This window comes from Triticum aestivum, chromosome 6B, assembly GCF_018294505.1.
Source record: "Triticum aestivum cultivar Chinese Spring chromosome 6B, IWGSC CS RefSeq v2.1, whole genome shotgun sequence".
In the NCBI taxonomy this organism is placed as follows: domain Eukaryota; kingdom Viridiplantae; phylum Streptophyta; class Magnoliopsida; order Poales; family Poaceae; genus Triticum; species Triticum aestivum.
Window position 1 is genome coordinate 46658526 of NC_057810.1, and position 20559 is coordinate 46679084.

A 20559-nucleotide genomic window follows, 5' to 3' on the forward strand; every position below is an offset into this window, starting at 1 on the left:
GTAATACTCCCTCCATCCCCAAAAAAGTGCCTATTGTGTCCTCACCGGTTGTATCATGACCCCTACATCCTTGGTGGCAGCCGCGGCGCCCACATCCACCTGCATCCACGCTTGGGCAGGAAAAATATAACAGGAAAACAATGTGGACCACATGTTCATGGAATTTTGCAATGTGAAAAATAATGTGGACCACATGTTCATGGAATTTTGCAATGTGATATAGATACAGGCCGGTATGATTGGCAAAATTCTAAAATTTATATTTTACCATAATGTCCAGCTCAGGAATATTAGAACATATCTTCTCATTTGGCACTACACCAACATTTCGCTTGACAACAACAACCACTTGACTCCATCACTGGTGATTGATATGATCATGTCTCTTCCTGCATGCAAAAACACAAATATTAAATTCTATTGTTAAAGATATATTCCTAACATGCGAAGAAGAGGGAAAAGCAATATGGCAATTTAATGTGTCATCGACCCTGCAAGTTGGCAGCATCCCACGTGATCGATGATCAATTTTAAATGTAATCTTTAACTACAATAATGAGTACAATATAATTCATCATTTCTTTACTCTGGGCATTTTTTACCCTGAATAAGATATAACACAAGGATAAACTTGTGAGAGGCAGAGAGAACCCAGTTAGCATCTCTAGCAGTGAATAAGAATTCCGATCAGACACTCCAAGTTTTATGTTACCATCTAATTAAACAATAGTAGTATAGTGACAAACTGCGAACATGAGAAATGTTTAGGGTTTGGAGAGGTACCTAGAGGGAGGAGGCCGGAGAGTCCTGTTGCTCATCAACACGCGGGGTATAATGTGATCGTGGAACTACTGGTGCCGCGACGATGAGCGACCTTTCCCCATCGCAGAGCCGTCGTCGGCACTGCTGGCCTCCTCCGGACTGCTGCGCCGCCAACGTCGCATCAGGTTATGATACCGAGGAAAGAGGGAGATGACGGTCAGGTGTGGGCCGGGGTCTAGGGATATAAAGCAGCCCTCCCAACTGTTATTGTGTTTTTGTGCTTCACAAATCAATTCATAATGTCAACATTATGACCATGCTGGAAAATCAACTTACTGGAAAATTTATTTAAATAAACAACGGAATGTACAAATGTACATAAAATAACAAAATCTTGATCAAATTCACTAAAAAATACCATGCACCAAATCACTATGTATATTATACAAGGTCAAGGCTGATTCGAGTAAGGCTGTTACCGAGTAGTATGACAATTATCACCACTTGCAAACACTACAAGCGAGTGATAGTGTTACTTGTAGGATCCCAAATGTGAGACCTTTTCAGGTAACTCAATGTATATGTGTGCAGTAATTCGCACAAGAACATAGCATCACTCTATATGCAATATGATTTCAGAGTGAAACATATGATTATTTGCTATTGGACGAACGTGGTTTCAACTCCACATGAGAAATATCATGCAGGAACTGAAACATACATCCAAGCATACAAAACAAAAAAGCGAAGCAAGAATTTGATAGGGCATCTAAGGCCACTATAACATTCACTCACGCTGGTATGCAGTGTTGGTAGCGCGAAAAGTGTCAATGCCCCGGCTCTTCATGTCGACCATGCGCCTCTGCTAGCGACGGCGCCAGCAAGAATACCCTGTGAGGTCATTAGAAATCTGTGGGGCCAACCCTCTCAAGTTACAAGGACTAATGAGTAAATTATGGAAAAACAAAGGGGTGCTATAAAAAAGCTGTGGGTCACCGGACCTCACGGCTTACACGTAGGTTTGCCATTGGCCTCTTCCATGGCGTGTCCCCACCCTCCCCGCCACGCCTTCTCAAGTACTCCCCAAAAGATAACAATTACAGACTGTGCCAGTATTATAAACTTAATATTAGTATTATTCGACAAACACTTGAACTTGCACACGAATCATGTAAAATGCAAAACTACTAATGCCAGCTTAATAAAATGACTCTGTTGTATCATACTCCCTGCATTCGAAATTACTTGTCACAAAAATGGATAAAAATGGATGTATCACAACTAAAATACATCTAGATACATTCATTTCTTGGAGGAGTAATTCCGAACGGAGGGAATACATGGCAAACCATGATCATGCTTGGTCACTTCAGATGGTACAATGAAACAGGAATATTTTACAAAATGAAAAGGCAATCTCTTCAATTCTTAAAATAGCAGCATTTCAGTATTTTGCAGCTGTTGAAAACTGGGGTGCTATTGTCCTACAGTCAATATACAACTTCAGATTAAAGATTAATTACTTGATGAGCGATTAGCTAAATCACCTACTTGGTGAGCGATTAGCTAAATTAGTTACAAAGTAGTACTTGCAATCTTCATCCATGAGCCACAAACTAATGCTTGTTCAAAAATCATGGTTCCTCCTCTGACTTCTGCATCTTCACAAACTGAACAAAATCATATGGCATCTCCATGTTACTTGTAGTAAAAAAAATAACAGAAATTGCAAAAAAGAGAAGATTTCTTGAAAATAAATATATATGCAGTGCAGAAGCAGAGGAACCAAGATTGCTGACCTGTGGATCTTTGCTGTTGTGACTTTCATGAGGCCGCCTGCATTTTTTCTTCCTCCTACTTCCTTGCTGTAATTGTCCTAAACAAAGGGATGCGTACCCAACCACTCAGTCTAGTACGATAACAATAGCTTGGAAATACAGAACTACATATATGTAAGGAAGGGGAAAACCACCCAAAGGCAGATGTACAGATGTAGCAGGGTTAACTCAATAGGAGCCAAAAAGTATACATAAGTATTATGATTAGGAAGTGCTACAGGCTAAAAAGTTTAATCATTTACAGTAATATATCCACCTACTGTCTCTCAGATAGTTACTTAATCAAATCAATGATGGTTAAGAACTTGCAAATTTCCCATTACTAAATTATGCATTGTTATTTATTTTTTAACTTAAGATTGAATTTGCAGCATTTGATAAATATCACCGCCAAGTCGAAATCGCGCAATGGCACTTAGAGCAAAAAGGTCTAAATTAAAAAATACACAATTTGCAGAGATATTCTCACCATCTCTTGAAATTCATGCGGCCGGTGAGGCAGAGGATGATGGCATAGTGCTGCTAGAGCTCTGTACACTGTGATTGCCCTTCTAGGCAGAGGCCAGCGTTGCCCTTGCGCATCCACATCAGTCTCCAACCTTGTTACAATAAATATATTAACGCCCATGGATAGAGAGGGAAATAAATATATATATCTATTGTAAAGAAAGGAAATATCACCCCTCCATCCAAATAAATTTAGCAAACCATAGTCTAGTTCTGTTAAGGAGCCATGTTACTGGAGAGACAAATTTCTAAGGAAAAGAAAGATGGCCGTGTGACTCACATCTCATGGTTGACTTGTGCATCCCTAACTTGATCATTGGCGTTGCCAAATAAAGCTACCTTCCCCGGACCTCACGGCTTACACGTAGGTTTGCCACTGGCCTCTGCTATGGCGTGTCCCCACCTTCCCCGCCACGCCTTCTCAAGTACTCCCAAGAAGATAACACTAACAGACTGTGCCAGTATTATAAACTTAATATTAATATTATTCGACAAACGTTCGAACTTGCACACGAATCATGTAAAATGCAAAACTACTAATGCCAGCTTAATAAAATGACTTCGTTGTATCATACATGGCAAACCATGATCATGCTTGGTCACTTCAGATGGTACAATGAAACAGGAATATTTTACAAAATGGAAAGGCAATCTCTTCAATTCTTAAAATAGCAGCATTTCAGTGGCAAATGGAAGTGGTGGGCGAAAGATAGGAGTGGTGAGATGTGGTGTGTGAGGCGAGACTACCAACTGAGACATTAGGAGTAGAGAAAATACAAGCTTGTTTAGTTCATATTTGTGGAGCACTTCTCAGAAAATACCAAAATCTGAAAGTAACTAAATCACTGTATTTTACCAATTTTATCATCTTGGCAAATGGTAGTATAGCTATAGCTTTGTATCAAGAGTGACAGAAGAATTCAACAACAGTACATTAACTGAGACCTCAGATATGGGAGTGTTTCTGTCTAAGTACACACACAAACAGGTGAAGAATAATTTATTCTGCATCCTGGGTGATGAATATATATATTGCCTTTAGGCAAGCAATTAACAAATTATAAATTTGACATGCATGTTGGTTGATATTTAAACAGGGTAGTAAATAAACCAAGATGTGAGACTATAGTATGGTGTACCTAATCAATTTTTTCCGTGATTTAGTTGTATATATGTACCTGTAGAAAAATATTGACATCCGCAAGAGATTAAAAAAAGCACCATGTCATACCTACATGTATTTGATTGGTTCCCATGTACTATCCACCTTCCCATTCTCCACTAATTCCTACTTCAAGTCTCCATCTTCTGACTAAATTCAAACAGATTTGAAGCTCATGCATCCTCCTTTTCTTCATCTACAAATTCACTGGAATCCAAGAAGCTCCATGGCAATGGAATAAACCGGAAGATATGCAGGTAATACTATGAGAAATTCACTTAGATGGTTTGAGCAAAATGCAGGTTGATCTAAACTACTGCATATTTTAAGGATTTCCTATTAACATGGAACTGAAAAGTTTAATTTATTATGTGGTAGGTTGCACTCTGACCATTTTATTTTCTCTTCAAACAACCAGCAGAGAGCAACTTAGTTAAATTGTCCCATTATGAGGACAAAAAAGGAACTTTCGTATGGGCTTCCTACCTTTTGTATTGCCTGCATTTATAGCACAGATCTAATTTTTGCAACCAAGATTTGAGTTCCTAATTAATATGATGTGTTACAGATTTTGTAGGGTACTAATAATTTCTAACGACCATTGTTGGATTTGCTTTCTTCTAATTGGAAAATAATTATTTTTCAGTAGATGTTAAATACAGGTTTTATGACAAATAAAAAGGCAGCATACGCACATTTGCCGGTGGGACAAATTGATGGTAGTCTAAATGTAGATTTTGCAAAGTCTTGATATTTTTACATAATGCCTACAAGACAGAGAAGAAAGATTGAAGGGATTCATCCTACCTGCTCGGATGAGGTCGAGCCGCATCATACTCTAGCTGTTTCGGATATTGCTGCTAGTTAATTGCACGTTCGTTGATATGGGCGAAATAAAGGAAAGTGAATCAAACTAACGATTAGTTGACATGAGTGAAGTCCTTTGAATAAATATCGCCTTTTATCAAAATATTTAGTACATATCGTGAGAGCAACTACACACCTGTTTTTTTATGATGGTAAAATTATGTGCTCGTCGATGTCTTCCTCCTTCCATCCCACGACCCATCCTCCAACATTGGTCGCGGCTATTTACCTGATATGCTTGACAACTTAAGGGATATTTCTAATCGGTTGTCAACTTACTCAAGCTCCTGCATGCTAAATGGACCCAGATTCTCACCGAAATAGTTCTACGATAGGAGAACGAGGGCTGATAAGTTGGATCAACATTGCAGTATATACACAGAAATTGTAACCTAAAAGACATTATATACTTTACATGGCTATTGCAGAAGATAAGCATCAGATCAAGTTGATATAAGATGTGTGCAAAAAATAACAACACACATACACAAGGGAATACAACTAATTATGTGACTATTAACAGGAAACATCACATGTGCAATAATTTGAATATACACAATGCATAATTGGAAGCATTAAATCACTCCAATGGTTGGCGTTGCACATCATAATATTTACTAAATATATTAATACTTATCATTGATGGCCGTTGATGCATAATAAACAGAGCTGAGCATGGCAAGACCACATCACTGAACTACACTTGCCAAGGTTCATTGACAAATGCTTGAATTGCTACAATAAGGTGACTTACCTAGTCATGTCAGGATACAATCCTTGGATCATGCTCCAATACAGGTACTTGGTCGACAAAATGGTTGATGTAGGCCAAGAGTCCGTTGCAGAGGTCCATGTCACGCAAGTTCAGGTCGCCAAAAATCTTCAAAATCTTAACAACGTTGAATTGAAGGAAGAAGACATGGGAAAGCTCGATGTCCCTCAGGCACCTGGTTCTCCCTCTCCATATGGCATATAAGAACCTGCCATCCGTTGAGTATACTGCGGCATGTACCATCATGGAACGCAAGCCATTCCTTTTTTTAGTACATGTACACCTAAAACAACCATTTCATCTCCTAGTGGTAAGGTTTGACTTAAATAATAAACGTAAAAATCTTATTGCAATTCGGTTAGGTGATTTTGGCATTATTCCTACACATTCACATTCATGGTTAAGTTGCAAAATCCAAATAAGAAACTGAAAGTCCTACCCTTCTATATGTCACAAATCGGTATTTTTAACACCATAGATGAAAGAATAGTTGTGTCGTTGTTGCAGTAACAATACACGTAAAATGAGTCAAGAAAATATGAATCACTCCATGAATTTATGCAGCAATGCAAATACATCACTGTCATAGCAAGGATAATGCCATGAATTTCTACAGTAATAGCCGAAAACTATGATCAGCTCCTTACAATTTATCCTAGCTAGCATTTTGACCACTACCTTAAAATGCAGCAGCATTGATAATGCCCACCACTTCACCAGGGGACTAATTCTCTAAAAAACAATGTGACCTCCATATAGATCATTTCAAACTGTAATGTATTCACCTAATTATCAATGAAAAAAATACATCGTTATGTACAAAAATGGTCAATAAAAATCTGAACTTCCTATGGAACATCCAAAGATGGAAAAAAATATCAGTGCTCGTGCATCAATGGTGTCAATGATGTGCACATTTGCCTGACGCAGAAGCAGGATGTCTTGCAAGACATGAGTGCACCTTCATATCACTTCATACATAATTATATCAGAGCTACATCCAACCTGACTTTGCAAGTTCAACGCCATGATTTGTAGAACAAACTATATATGTAGTCAACACGTAACATAACCGCGACCTCATAAGGGTTAAGTTTTTCATATAGTGATCTATGTAAGATATATATGAGAAACAACAAAGGCAATGTAATATATCTTATAACCTTTGATTGAATAAGATTCCCACAAACACAAGCCATATATAAAGACCAAAATGACTGAACAGGAAAATATAGCATACAAATATGAAACAATGGTGCAAGAGCCAAACATGAAAGCTTGCAGCAGCAGCCCAGTGGAGCAGACATAAAAATTCAACGGATAAATTTTAAAGAAACATGGCAAACCTTGAAAACAAACTAAATTTATAGGATAACAATTATAGAAATAAAGTAAAACACTATAAAACTGTCTCAGACAATTTGTCAGCCATTTGAATTAAGTTAGTAACTGATATTGTCCAATCAGCCGCAAAATTAATTGTAAATAACAATAAAGATTCGAAATTTCAATTGCATCACGCGGAGGTAGTGAGAACTGAGAATCATACCTAACTTATTTTTTACTAAAAGCACCTATGTATATCAGCACCTTCAAGGACCAGCAGGTCCGGCCCCTCCATGTCTGCTCCCAGCTCTACCAGCGTACCGCCACCATCTCCCACAACAGCTCCAGTGGCTTCCCTTCCGATCAGGGGCCTCCAGATCGGCGCCCAGCACAAGCAGTGCACATACGGCTGCTACACGGCTGTCCCCGCCACGACGTGCAACAACATCAAACCCGTTAGTAATTTTAGAAAGGGGTGCCGTGTTCTATTTTAGGCGTGGCCCTTCTTTAGGCTTGGACCTAATTTCAAATCTCTTTTTCTGTGAGTTCATCAGGACACAAAGTTCTTTAGGTATTTTAAAAAGAATTATCATGCACACTGTGTTCTAATATTTCTCTAACAGCTAGTATAAAGCATAATTCGTACCCAAAATGGGAAATAAGAAGTTTTTAATAGCATCCAACTTGCATAAATATAACAACATTCACTATTAAACAATTTATCTTCAGACCCACATGGTCTCAAGGAAAAAAATTGGAAGGCAAATGCTATCTACCAATTGCAAGATCTGTAGATGCTCAGAGGTGACAAATACATTTATGTATATGGAAAAACAATCAGTACCTCCAAATTTATAATACACCTCATTGAGTTAGTAACTCTGAACTTAAATACCATAGCTGACAAGAAATTCTTTGGCAAAATAGCATTTTTTGTCAAGTGTATGGTTAAGATAAAAAGCATACTTTTTCCAACAACAAAAAACCATGTAAAACGTACTCCATCTTCGCAGCCGATGCTATTTCTGAGTCAAGAAAGAACTTACGTAGTTACACAATTTATTAGCATCTGGGATGGATGGCACGGCTAGGCTAAATCTAATTCCCTCTCAAATAAAAAACATGCAAGGTATATTATGAGATAAGAGTGCATTATGGCCACAACGACTGAATGTTGAAGCCTACACCACCGGTATCTTGCCTGTCTTGTTGTTATACTTTATGCACCTCACTTCTTCCCTGAATCTCCCTTAGTGTAAGATGCAGGGGAAAAGATATTTCAGCTAGAACCAATAATGCGCAGCAAGTTGATTAAGAAAATCTACGCCTATCCATTTTATACAGACCACACATACATTATTGATGTATGATTACTCTACAAACAATCTGAGCCTGGAACCAGGATAACCAAACATGTCATTAAGTGAATGCTTAATATACAAACAGATTCTTCAGCAGACTTGTGTAATCCAAATTAGCAGGTTCTATGCCATGTACTTCAGAACTAAAGGAATTTATGGACATGACTTGTTACAAAATCCTCCTTGCGGTACTATGCAGTGCAAAGTAATGCAACCAAATATAACTCATCAGATGCTGGTCATTTTACCCTATTCTGCTAAACACTGGTACTCTGTAAATTAATCTTATCATTGTGAATTCAGGTTACGAGTTACATACCTGTCTTCCATCCAGGAAATACTGTAGAGATCACCTAAGCAGGTAATATACTCAGAAGGAGGCGATGGCTCCATTCCTGGGCAGTATGTACCCCAGGTGCTTTCTTCTGCATTAGATGCTGTTGTGACATAAATATTGAGGTCTGCAAGCATCAAACCCTCAAAAATATTGCCACTTTCACAAGCTTCCACGTATATACAGGACAAGGTTACCATAAAAAAGTAACTAAGGGCAGCCTTACCATTTTTGCGTAGGTGTTGGATGCATGTTTTTCTTGTAAGACCTTGATAAAATCCGCAACATAGAGATATGACAGGTTGGGCATACCTGAAACTTGCAAAGGTCAATACACAAGATGAACAAAACAAATTAATACAACAAAACAGCGGATATAACTTCCACATGCCAAGGACGCCAGAACCCCCGTGATCTGAGTAGTAGATAAATATATATGGTCATTTGGTTTGCTCCCTCCAGTGACTGCAGTTTTATTGCCCAAGAGAACTGCATAGAAGTTCTTAGCAGTAACTATCTGAAAACTTTCCTGGTAGGACTGAGGAAACACAGGTACCTCGATGACATTCATGATGCTGTCGTGGTGGTGTTCATCTCGTCATGGATTTTTCTCTGCCGCCCTTGCTGGAAATCCATTGCCGGCTAGATAATTCTCACCCACTACAAGCCACACGGCGTCTCTTCTTCTCGCCCTCTCTCCTTCAGATCCACTCATTCATTATTTAGGAAAACAGTAGACAAAATTGGATGAACAATCAATGTATATACATGAATTCAACAGTAGCTACAATGGTCACGTACTTCATCTTCTTTTCTTTTCGAGTAGACAACCAATCAATCAAGTTGATGGTTCTCCTTGACAACTCCTGGTCGTGAAGGAAGAGAGGGGTGCAGCCCACGGTGACGAATCTTGACGAGGCTTGTTAAGGTCAAGGCGGTTGGGCCAGAGCACATCATCGTCCACCGGTAGGAATCAGGTCATCGTCGTCGCCGGGCTGGAGTCGAGCTCTTCTCAAGGAGGCCGGAGAGGATCGCCCGGGTCTGCGCGTCCTGCCATATGGCCTGCAGACGAATCAATGGGAGATCAGAGGTGTTGAGCAGAGGAGAGATCTGGGATGGAGAGGGAGGGAGGGAGGGCGTGAGCATACCGGCTGGCGACGTACACCCAGGCGAGGAAGGCCCATGACGAGGGGGACCCTGCCAGCAGGGGCGGTGGTGAAGGAGAGGCCGGCGTCGGAGGCGACGATGCGGGCGGAGTCACGCGATCCTCCCCGACGTTGGATGTGAGGCGCATGCGGAGTGCCGAGGACTCGCCGGCGTTGGTCAGGGCGTCGGGCACAGAGGAGTCGCAGAGAAGAAGAGGACGGCGACGCGAGGACGTCGGGAGGATCGCGAGGAGGGCAGGCGATGGGAGGAGGGATCTGGGGGCGAAGGGATCTCGAGGCCTCCCCCAAGGGCAGTCTCGCCCCGTGCGTGCCAATCCTGGTTTTTTTCCGTCGGTTTTTTTTCATAGGTTTTTTCAGGACGAAAACAAATCAAAGGAGGTGGGACGAAATTTAACCGACGAAGACTATCAACTGCTCCATTAGAAGTAACTAGTAAACATGCCCGTGCGTTGCAACGGGAAAAGAAAAATATCACATATCTTCAATCCAAAAATTACAACACCATATCCATATTAATCTAGACGGTGCTAGCTTGGATGAGTGCAAAGCCTAGACGGATTTGAAACAGCCTCCTGATGGCATCGCGTGAGCAGCTGCGCCGTGCGCCGGCTGACCATGTCGACGTATTTGCCTTGCGAGCTCTACAAAACTTCTTCGACTCACTTCCTGTGCGGTTCCTCCCTGCTTGCAGCCATTGATCGGTAAAGTCAAACTCCAGGAGTTGTTTGTTTTGTGATTTACGCGATGGTCATGACTATGATGCTCGCCAAAGTGTTGTATCGGCATACTTACCGACTGAAGTGGAGGAATTTTGCCATAAATTTTGACCCTAGTGGGACCAGACCAATTTATAATAGCTGCCCGATAAATCGCTTGACAGACCAATAAATGTGCCCTCTGATTAACACATACGATATGGCATAGTTTTAGCATCCCCCCCTTCCCAAATTGCGATAAATCGGCTTGACGAAATGTATATGTACTTACACAAAAAAAGTGCTGATGCGTTGAATGGAATTTTAATGAAAATTTTGAACACTGGCAACATGTATATTTAGTTATTTACACAAAACGATTGCTCGTGCGTTAAAATCAGTGGCATGTGCAAAGTAATGTCATTTCCATGCAAAGCATATAGTTCCCATCTGGTCGCATCTCACTGACAACATACAATTTATGACCCTCAAAAATTATCTAGACCCTCAAATGTATGTCTTTACATTGCATTGCTTACTAAGTGAACTATCTCATCAATGGGATTGCTTGTATGCTATTTATATTTATATAAAATGTCTCAAGAATACACACGAGAGGAAAAAAAACTAAAGCTTGTCAGAACAATTGAGCTAACTTGAACCCAGTTAAGCAACAATTGTCTAGCCTCAACCTGCATTGGCCGGTATTCTTCTTATACAACCCAAATAGCTCTATTGCTTTACTCTTCGTCACAATTAGGCATGACTGATGTTTTCTTCTGATCCTTGCTGGTAAGCTTCATCCTGATACAACATCTAGATAGAGAATAAATATATGTTGCCTCAGATGTAACCCCACTATGAAAGAATCATGGTATGCGATGCTGCTAGTGCTATTTGCAAGAACCACATTAGCTAGCTGCCTAGAATAACTGAATTGAACTAACTTTTATGGTAAAATAGTTGATGTTCTACTGTGCAGGTAATGATACTGAGATTACTGGACATGTTCTCCACAAAGACCATAGTTTAAGTGAGCACAGTCAAAAAAAAGTTAGCAGCCAGAAATTCGCAGATTTTCAATGCTCAGCGAAGAACACAAATATCGTCCTTACGTTACACCAAAATCTATGGCTAAATCCTCCACAACGTGCTTGAAACCATTTAACATAGCATCAGGGAAATCATACTCCACATCTGCAAGAATAAAATAAAATGGATCAATCTGGGAACCAAGCAACAACAGGCCAGAGCGTAAGAAATGAAATGAATGGCATTGAAAACTATGATTTCGTATATAACTGATATGCAAGAAAGCTACTATAATACAAATAATTAATTACATCTAATGTGGATCTTATTGACTTCTCATTGCTCAAGCAAAAAAACAATCACCATTTTTAGTCACCTGTACTTCAAAACACATTATTTCACCAGATAGATGGGCACAAATTATCCATGATGAAAGTGTCATTATGACATGAATGCACAAAGACAACAGAAGCAAATTATGTAAGCTTCCCACTAATTTTATTATTTTTACACAAATGAAATACTCAGCAGATGTTATTATTTCTTCTCAGTTAAATTGAGAGAAATATCCAATGAAACTTGAGGGAGAAAATGTGGATATGTGACCCACTGATAGTCTGCTTGCCCGAGCTATTGGTGGAATTTACTATTGTGGCTATAAATAGTGATAATAGTATATTCTGGTAGTTGCTATGAAAACTCTATGAAGGCAAACTACCAACAAACTCTATGAAGGCAAACTACCAACAACGCGTTCAACTCTAGAAGAAAACTGGAAAAATGAGGGACAAAGCAAAAACTTTATGTTGGCGGCAATACTCCTCTAAATGGCATATACTGTCACTCTATTTTGTACTGAAGATTCAGAAACCGAAATCTGATAAGTAGTACAATCCAGGAAAAAACAACGATGTTTTAATTACAAAGAATACATTTAACTGAAGTTTAGGGTTCATGAGCAACAACAATCTAGATTCCTGTGTCCCTACAGTAATACATATAAATGAAGCACTCTCGACTCTAGTGTAAAAACTGAAAAATATAAATGGGATCTCTACAGTAATACATATAAATGAAGCACTCTAGTGTAAGAACTGAAAAATATAAATGGGATCTCAGAAGAAAGCTAAGCAGTGGTGAGGTCGAATATACAAACTCAATATAGAAATCATCATTTATTTTAGTCGACAAATATCCAACTGATGATTGGAAATTGTTGTGAGTCCACTTATTTCTAGCAATTGGTGTGATGTGTAGGATTAATCAGCTAAAACACACGGTGGGGGCCTACTTGACCAGCTTTCCAGCAAGCATCGCATCTTCCGCATCCTGGACGCGTTCAGTACTCAGTCGCGGGTTAAGCATTTAATCAGAACTTCTTGAAACAATAAGATATCAAGTATTCTCCCTATAATTATTCAAGGAATGCCCGTTGTTGGAACACACGCGGGTCCCCAACATCGATGTGACACCTTCCTTGTGCTGCCCATCCCCGGCATCCTCCTACAAAGACCACCTCATCTTCAGGCCCACCACCCATCGCCACCACCCTCGCCTGGCTGGAGAAGTAGACCGGCCGTCGCGTAGATCGGCCGGTGGTGGCGCCGCCCTACCCAAACGCATCGAACAAGCCCGTGCTCGTATGTGTTGCCCGCTCGTGTTTCCTTTTTTTCTCAGATTAGACACTTTAAAAAGGACTGCATGTTGAGCCAGCGCCAGCATGCAACCGCTCACCTGGATTTTCTCTCAACAATCAACAATACACAATGAATTCAGCAACCACCATGAATCAAGTCCCTGATGGCAAGTTCAACAACACATATAACAACTAACACGAATTACTCATCAATTAAGAACCATTAATCCAATTCAGCAGCACATACAGATGCATGGCCCACGCCCCTCCTGCTTCCAACTCCATTGCAAGTGGTGAATCATGAAGAAAAAAAATTGCATCACCGGAACAGAGTGGAAGGGAAGGGGGGATGGGGTTTTGAGGAGTTACCATTCCTGTCGCCAGAGAGGAAGCTGCGTCCACGTAGGCGATGAATATGGCGCCGGAGGTGTGGAGGAAGATGAGCAGGAGCGTCCGCTAGGGTTCGGAGCCGCCATCGTCACTCTGCGAGGAGCTCGTGGTGGAGCCAGTTATCTGGCTATGGCGGGAACGCCATGGCCGCCCTGCCTCCTCTCTTCTCACGACTGCGGCTAGGCGCTCACACCACCGTGGCCGTGGATCCGCGAGTCCCGCCGCCATGGTCTTTGCGAGGATGTCGAGCTGGAACCCCACGTGCTTGGTCTGGATCCAACCGTGGCGGGAGCGACATGGCCTCGCCTCTCGATAAGGGGGAAGAGAAGGGAAGTGATAGGAGGGGAGGGGAGGGGAGGTCGCCGGTGCGGAGAGGCCGGCGGCGGAGGGGTGGCGGCATCGCCCGATGCAGCCGGGGTCGAGGGGGATTTGGGAACGCTCGCATGGATAAGACAGAACAATGGAGCGCGGGTTGAATACTAAGAAGTGTAGGGTTCTTTTTGCAAAGATGAAACGTTTTCTCAGATATCCACTTAAAGTAGGACTGCGGGTTGAATTCTCACAAACAAAGGGGCTTTTTCGCAAAAACGCCGACGACGTACGGGCAGAAGCACTCCGTGCTTTATTAGTAGGGAAAGACTAGAAGAACGCCCGTGCGTTGCAACGGGGCCACATTAACTTTAAGAGTTCAATATTAATATTCTCATACATATCAATCCTTCTTCTCCTTCCGTCTGCCACCGAGACAGGGACCTAGACTTTGTGCTGCTCTTATTGATTTCAAACCCAGACGAGATGGGGTGGTGGGAGGGGGGACGAAAAAACCCAGACGAAACAAAGGAGAAGGAGAGCCTCATCAGTAGCATCATGGTGAATTTCAAACCTAGCGTTGTGCTCCGCCCAACGAACATGGACGCCGCCGCCGGCGGCCCGGTGGAGCTCGAACCCGAGAGACTCTGCTGCTTGCTGGGAGGGGTCGGGGAGGGTCGGAGCACATGAGCATTGACGTGAAGACAGAGTAGGCCGGGGAGATTACTGTGCACGCCGCATAGCGACTTGGACCTCGGAGGGCCTTAGCTCTGTCAGGAGGAGGTCCCGAGTTCCTGCCGAGGACAGCCTGACGGGGGAGACGCACGGCCGCTCGCGCTGCCCGCAACGCGACCACGCCCTGCCCTAGGGTTCTGCGACGGCGGCAGCGTCGTCCACAGCCACACCCTCTCTGAGTCCTGCCCTGAACTGGGGTTCCGAGATGGTGGCGGTGGCGGAGGTCTCTGAGGTTGGAGAGGGGCAAGATGTAGGACGACGGAGGCTGGAGCCTGGAGCGATGGCGGCGTTTCGGGATTGCAGGCAGGGGGACGTGCGAGGTGAGTGTTTTTTTCACCGGTTTATGTTGTGTTGCCTGCACGGATATATAGGAGAACAAATAGGTGGATTATAATTCCTTCCATTGTATAAGTGCTGGGAAAGGAAGCGAGGGACAAAAATCAATCGAGGGGCCTTTAAGAGTAGAGATTAGTTAATTGGATTTTTCTTTGAAGTCTGTTATTTGTTTTCTTAAAATTTATTATTTGTTTCCTAAATCAAATTGCATTGATGGGATGGATCGATTGATTTGGATAGTCTATTATTTGTTTCCTTCACATCCATTATATGTTTCCTAAAGCAAATTGCATTGATGAGATGGATCGTTTGATTTGGATGGATCGATTGATTTGTTTCCTTAAAATTGGATTTTTTTAAAGTCTGTTATTTGTTTCCTTAAAATTTATTATATGTTTCCTAAATCAAATTGCATTGATGGGATGGATCGATTGATTTAGATAGTCTATTATTTGTTTCCTTCACATCCATTATATGTTTCCTAAAGCAAATTGCATTGATGAGATGGATCGTTTGATTTGGATGGATCGATTGATTTGTTTCCTTAAAATTGGATTTTTCTTTAAAGTCTGTTACTTGTTTCCTTAAAATTTATTATATGTTTCCTAAATCAAATTGCATTGATGGGAGGGTCACGCATGGAAAGTTATGATCCGTTAAGATTTTTTTCGTTGTGTGAGAGGGTGACGCGAAACTAAACCGGTGGGGTAGGGGAGGGACGAAAAAAACCAGCGAAATGAAACGGGTGGGAGGTGGGAGGAAGTACCAAAGAAGTACCAAAAAAAACCGGGTGAGGTGGGACGAAAAAAAACCTGGAAGCGAGACTACCAACTGCTCCATTAGGAGTAGAGATGGATTTAATCATGTGACTCTAATTACTTCGGATTGTTATGTGCACACTAAGCGGGGTGCAGTTAGGAAAGAAAATGTTTTCTAATTAAAGTGATTGAGTGATTTAAGGTAAGGTTAATTAATTTAGATTTGATTTTTAGTGATTGTTAGTAAAGTATGATGCGTCTTTAAAATCTTTTATTTGTTTCCTTAAAATCTATTATTTGTTTCCTAAAGAAATTTGCAATAATGAAAGGTATCGGTTGATTTGGATAAGTTAGTAAATTTAGATCCGTGATTGCATGCACGTTTGGAAAGTGCTGATTTGCAAGGAAAGAGCTGAGGGGTAAATAAACCGGTGAATAAGAAACCAACATCGAAAAAAATCTACGACGGTTAATCTACGAAAAAAAACCGGACGAAAGTGGTGGGACGAAAAAAAACCTGGAAGCGAGACTACCAACTGCTCCATTAGGAGTAGAGAAGATGAAGTCTTGAGAAAAAAAAATCAGACCGAATGTTGGTTTGGTAACGTTGGATCAGGAAAAAAAACTTGAAAGACAAACGTGAAAAAAAGAGAGTTGTTGATTGCTTACGTTGCCTGCTTGGAAAGTTGAGATATTTGCTCCCTCCCGAAGCATATTTCCTTTGGCTTTTGGACCGTAGCGAGAGAGAAAAAAAAGATAAAGTGTGGACCTATTTTGATTTGGCTGCAGAGTTACCTTAAGGACAAAAAAGTCACACATGGAATGTTTGGAGGTATATCTTTCGTACTAGTAGTACTAGTTTGCCACGTCACTTTTGGTTCAGTGCCTTGACATGTACAGGTGCCAGTATACTCTGGTTGCTGCATCACTCATCATTTTTCTTGCGACTTGAGTTCTTGTTGGTATCGAGTGTGAATTTTACTTGTGTCTTAGGCTCGCGTCTCTAGTACAGTCTAGTCTAGTACAGTCTAGTCTAGGACCAGCACTCGACCAATTTAAACAAATTTTTAGCTTGCATTAATTAATGTGGTTGTAGCATTTTTTTCCACATATATAAAGCCAACCCAGCTCCATATATTTCTACACCGTGTATTCATACATTCACCTGGCAATCGCTTTACCCAACTTTTAGAGTTACTTGACACCGATGGTTGCTGATTACCGTCTGCTGCATGGTAAAAACTTGTAATACATTGATATTTGCTTTACTGTGAGCGTCTTACCACCACATCCTAGTAGTTATAGGAACATCATTTTTGGATTTTTGTTTTTTGTTTCTACTAATCATGACAGGATCTAGAGTCAATTCATGGGCTTTGTCAATCGCGGGAGACGTGCCACCACCTATGCAAATTCCACAACGATCACGAGAGGTGCATAAAAATCCAAATGCACATGATCAGGCTAATGTTTCTATACCATCATTTAATGCCCGTTTTAGACCTCCTTTATATATTGAATGAGAGTTTGACATAAACAATATATTTGCTTCCAATAATTTTAGTGAACGTAAAAAAGTTAAGGTTGCGGTTGGTTCTTTCACTGGTTATACTATAGTTTAGGGGGGTGAATATTGTCGATTACACCCTAATAATATACCTACTACTTGAAATGATTTGAAACTTGTCATGCGACATACATTTGTTCCCACTTATTATACTCGTGACATGATTGAAAAGCTGCAACATTTAAAACAAGGTAGTGACACTGTAATGAAATATTATGATACTTTACAAACTTCCTTGCCGCATTCCTCTTTAGAAGAAAGTGAAGAAGATTTTATGGATAGATTTTGGGGAGGATTAAATCATGACATTCAGGAGATACTAATTCATGAAGAGTGTTATCCTATGGACCATTTGTTTCATCTTGCTTACAAAGCTGAACAGGAAATAAAACGACGTGTTGCCCACAAGGAGAACAAGCGCGAGGTGCGCATTCCAAGAGTTGATATGGTTGTCCCTTCAACTACTAGGCACACTATGACAACCACACCCGTTGTTGTGAGGACTACATCACCTCCACCATGCGACACATCATCACCGAGAGTGCCTACATCATCTGAGTTGATCATAAGAGGTAATGACAAAGGTACTAATCTTCCACCTCCACATGAGTATGATGAATGTCTTATCAATTCAAATGCACCATGCGGTGAGCTACCCACTACTTTGATCACACCAGCTATTTTAGAGGACTATGTTGATGGTTTGACTTTGCCATGTGATCAAACAATTTTGTATATAGGGAAAATGCATCCTACTACCGGGTGTAGCTACACCCATTTCTTATATACTACTATGTGATAGTATATACTCTACTTTATTATTTTTATTATGTTTATATACTATATGTAAGATATTTTAAAGTGAGTTGTATGAAAAAAAATGCAAGTGAGCTTATAGTTTTATTGTATTTGTGACATATGTACATATTAGTACGCGAAATGAAGTATGCACAAAATATGGTATATACTACCAAAAAAGTAGTATATATACTACCTGAACGTTCTTATATACTACATAGTACACGTACATATTCTCCGATACGATAGATACTACCCAGAACGTATGAAACAAAAGTGGGAGTCACTACACCCGGTAGTAGGAAAAATTTATCATATATATAAACTCTATTAGTAACCCAGGGTGAAGAATAAGTAATTCTTCACCCCGGTCGAGCGACCCAGCCTCGCACGGACCAAAAGCCTTACGTCTCGGGGCTTTTTTTACCCCACGTTCCTTTCTACCTTGTTTCTCAACCACTCGTTCCATAAAAACACCCATCTCTCTCTCCTCGTGCACTGCCGCCGAGATGAACCGCCACCGTGGTCAACAGTTTCCGATACGGCCTCCTCGAATCCATCCTCCCCGCTCCCGGTAATCCGCTCCCGGTAACCATTGATTCATTCTCCCATCGTCAGTTGCATGCCGCTGAATCGATCAGGCAATCTGTACCCCCGTCCCCCGGTGCATCTGGGCGCTCCCAGTCCGCTCGCTCTGGCGGCTCCCAGTCCCCGGATTTGGCTATAGGCCGGTGGATCTGGGTGCTACCGATGGTGGAGTTGAAGGGGGGCGTATGGACATCAACGTGACCAGCAAGCTGGAGGCCACCACAACAAGCGTCCTTGAACTTTACCTCGAATCATTCATCTAGACATGTACATGTACACATACGTTGGTATGTGTCCATCCTTGGCTGCTCTAATCTTTTTCATTTGCTCCAGTCCCCAATTTGGTTCGCAGGAAACGTACATGTAGTAGAATCTCGCTTCTCAATTGTAGAATTTTTGGTCAATTCGTGAATTTCATCGTCAAACCATGGAATAATTTCTGATCCTTCATAGTGGATAAATTGCTGATCTTTTTCCTTCGTATCCTACATACATCACCGTTTGTTACAGAAACATAAAGTCCTATTTATCAGATTTATATTTTTTCAGATCTTGCTGATAGTTATTTCAAGTTTAGCAATGAGCAGACTCTTAACTTATGTACCTGCAAAGTTGCAGTACTGTAGATGGAAAGTAACATTAGTGAGATCGAACATCCTCTACCCAAGAGGTTATTTAGATTTTACCATGTACTGTTGCTTGTGTGAGCATTCGGTCCTGTATGATTCTGTACAAAAATTAATTATGAACACTCTTAGATGTTCGTACTGTGGACGGTGGCCGTTGATTCACAGCAGGTGGAGCAGGCCTGTAGCGTCGCTAGTGTTCCTTGTCATCAGGTTACATTGGCCGTTGCATTCTTGTTGATGTAGTTTGCATCTCCATCTCCTCCTACCATGATAGTAGGTGACTAGCCATTCGCGGCTGGAGCTCTTCGATATTGCATCTTCTCCGTCAATTTACATTAGTATGTGTCAAATTAAACTTATTGGCAGGTGCATTCGAGTGAGAGCTATCGACACTTGAGTGCTGACCATATCTAAACTTATTCCAGATTTCGGACTAGGAGAAGCTTTCCACCCTGCAAGTGTATAGATGTATTCCAGAGCAAGGAAGAAAAACACCAAGTGAGATGTATTCCTTGCCATTTTACTAAGCAGGTGCATTCATATTCTTTTTATGTCCTGTTTGACAATGTGTATAATTGATTGCTTTGAAATGCCTACATTACGAGAGTACAATAAAGTACGTTGAGAATATTGTTCTTGATTGAGTAAAAAAACTGATTTAACTCATGCTTTTGTGTATATTTTTTTGCGGGTAAACTCATGCTTTTGTGTTGACATACACTCACATTATGGATTGAAGTTCTCATGATGGTAATGACGAGTGTGCAAGGGCCGTATAGGTCATACATAGGTCTAATTAACAAATCACAGAAAGGAGAGGAGGAAGCTGAGCAACACTCCTTTTTCTATTTGGAACCTGCACCATTTATTGGGTATGTAGGAAATTATTCTTTGCCTCTATTGGTTGTACCTTATTCTTTTTTTTTTTTAGCATCAGTATAGACATAAGCGCTCATATACATGCGCATACACTCATCCCTATGAACGCACA

At 41.0% G+C, this 20559-nt stretch overlaps 1 long non-coding RNA gene across 5 annotated transcripts; it reads right to left on the reverse strand.

The window, feature by feature from the left end:
- Nucleotides 1-1739: 1739 nt before the first annotated feature.
- On the reverse strand, nt 1740-10488 carry LOC123135650 (uncharacterized). Of its 5 annotated transcripts, none has more exons than XR_006466111.1 (11): nt 10078-10488; nt 9731-9991; nt 9486-9628; nt 9156-9241; nt 8915-9056; nt 5891-7654; nt 4339-5365; nt 3388-3560; nt 3070-3199; nt 2562-2638; nt 1740-2432 (listed from the first exon to the last, which is right to left on the reverse strand). It is a non-coding gene; the product is annotated as an uncharacterized lncRNA (long non-coding RNA). The 5 variants fall into 5 exon arrangements; XR_006466110.1 differs by having other exon boundaries at nt 9156-9418; XR_006466112.1 differs by having other exon boundaries at nt 4339-4476; nt 5077-5365; nt 9156-9628.
- Between the last annotated feature and the right edge of the window lie 10071 nt (nt 10489-20559).